The 2,500-nt window shown below is 48.4% G+C and overlaps 1 protein-coding gene across 1 annotated transcript in view; it reads right to left on the minus strand.

The window, feature by feature from the left end:
- LOC106806720 (protein-tyrosine sulfotransferase-like) overlaps positions 1–2,500 on the minus strand; it is a 9,937-nt gene that overhangs the window by 2,792 nt on the left and 4,645 nt on the right. The window lies entirely within an intron of this gene.

Genomic DNA, 2,500 nt, shown 5'->3' on the forward strand with positions numbered 1-2,500 from the left:
GCGTGCGCGACCGGCCGCGTCGTGCACCTCCATCATCACGCGCAAGGTGACCATACATGGCTTTCGACGCTGCCCACAGCTACCGCAGTCGCTGTCGCCGCTGGAACCAGGCCGATCGCAGGCATCGTGGGAGCAGTGCCGTCAGCATAGTGGGCGCCGACTCGCTGCCTGCCCGTCTGGTACGAGCAGCTCGCTGCTGCATCCTTCGGAAACGAAACCATGCCTACCGCGCAGTATCCTCAGCTGCCTAGAGGTCTCCCGTGCGGTGCGAACAACGACCGCGGTGCTGCCATCATGAGGAGCGCTCCCTCAGAGTCGCGCGAAGCCGGCGGGCATCGCTCACGTAGTCCACCAGTGCAGTCCGCCGCTCGCTCTCGTCTCTTCTCTCGCTCCTCTCTCTCTCTCCTCTGCTCTTCTCTCTTCTCTTCTCTCTCTCTGCTCTCTCTCTCTCTCTCTCTTCTCTCTTCTCTCTCTCTCTCTTCTCTCTCTCTCTCTCTCCTCTCTCTCTCTCTCTCCTCTCTCCTCTTCTCTCTCTCTCTCCTCTCTCTCTCTCTCTCTCTCTCTCTCTCTCTCTCTCTCTCTTCTCTCTCTCTTTCTCTCTGTCTCTTCTCTCTCTCTTCTCTCTCTCTCTTTCTTCTCTCTCTCCTCTCTCTATCTTCTCTTCTCTCTCTCTCTCTTATCTCTCTCCTCTCTTTATCCTCCCGCCCACGGCTTTACAACATGTTCGCAAAGGGGCGACTCTCTCTGTCTTCAAATTCTCAGATCCGCCCCTGCTTTTCCCTCTGCTTCTTCCCAAACTCTCTCTCTCTCTACTCTCGTCCTCTTCCGTTCTCTCTCTCTCTCTCTTTCTCTTTTTGCCTTCTCCTTTCTCCTCTCCTCTCTCTCTCTCTCTCTCTCTCTCTCCTCTCTCTCTCTTCTCTCTCTCTTCTTCTCTCCTCTCTCTTTCTCTCTCCTCTTCTCTCTGTCTCTCTCAACTCCTTCCGCTCCCTTCCTCTATCTCTCCTCTATTCGTTGCTCTCTCTTGGGTCCTCTTCGCTCTCTCTCTCTCTCTTTGCATGCGCTCTCTCTTCTTATATATATTATATCTGACGCATCTCTTGTCTCGCTCGTGTGGGAAGGGAAAAGTATTGGGTATATGGGCTCATTTTGTTAGTGCCCTTAACTCTTCTATGCAATCTGACCTGTGCCAGTGTTAGCGAATGAATCACAATAACACAGACATTTCCGATTTTGATTTTTTGGCATTTGTCAAATTTTTTGGCCTTTTTTTGGGCATTTATAGCACTTATCTGCTCTCTGTCTTATTCTCAATTCATTCCTTAACCTGGCACAGTCACATTGCATCAAACAGCTTCAATCACGATGGCGCTCATAGAGCGCAGCGATCCACAGGAGAGAGGGAGGGAGATCGCAGATATGATCCGAAAGCATCAAAAAAAACAACCCAACAAAATCCAAAAAGAACCAAAAATTCCCCAGAAATCCAAAAAAATCCGAAAAAACCCAAAACATACAAAAAAATACAAAAACCCAAAAAATCAAAAAAATCAAAAAACAAAAACAAAAAAAAACAAAAAAAACAAAAATACAATAAAATACAAAAATCCAAAAAAATACAAAAAACCAAAAAATACAAAAAAAACAAAAAATCCCCCCAAAAAAAAATACAAAAAAACAAAAAATCAATAAAAACAAAGAAATCACACAAAAAACCCAACAAATCACAAAACAAAAATCAAGACAATCAAAAAACCAAGTCAAATTCAACTGAAAATCAATTCCCCCATCATGGCCCTTCATCGTGGGCCCTTCATGGCTGCCACGGAGTGGCTGTTGGCCTCTAGTAATGTATATATCTCTTCTCTCTTCATTCCTCCATCCCTCCCTCTCATTCTCTCTCTCTCTCTTTCTCTCTCGCTCTCCCAATATATATAAATCTCTTGCGGGGGCGGGGCGTGATGACGTGCGGGGGGAAGGGGAGGGGGCGTGATGAAGTGCGGGGGAGGGGAGAGGGGCGTGGCGACGCGCAGGGGAGGGGCGTGATGACGCGAGGGGGAGGGGCGTGATGACGCGCGGGGGGAGGGGAGGGGCGTGCTACTATGGCGGGCATTACTACAACGACCACTACTTTTACGAAAACACCGCGAGATCGGCAATATGCATGTGCATTTCGAGACTCGAGAAAAATTTCACGAAACATTTCCATCGCAGATTCTGTAAGGAAGTGCGCCATGGACAGTGAAAAACACGGACCACGAGAGAGAGAGAGGGGGCTTCAAATAAATAATCTGTAAAACTATGAGATCATAGAGACACAACTCCTAATGGATCGTTCTGGTTGCAACAGCAGACCCAGCGAGGTTGGTGCCGGCCTTGCTCGCCGACCAAAACCCTATCACGTCACACCTAACCGCGCGGTGACGTCACCACAATGATCATTTCGGTGACATCACCTCAAGAATTTATGCCGTGACGTTACAACATCAGTTGTAGCATGACG

This window comes from Priapulus caudatus, unplaced genomic scaffold (assembly GCF_000485595.1).
Source record: "Priapulus caudatus unplaced genomic scaffold, Priapulus_caudatus-5.0.1 Scaffold176, whole genome shotgun sequence".
NCBI lineage: Eukaryota > Metazoa > Priapulida > Priapulimorpha > Priapulimorphida > Priapulidae > Priapulus > Priapulus caudatus.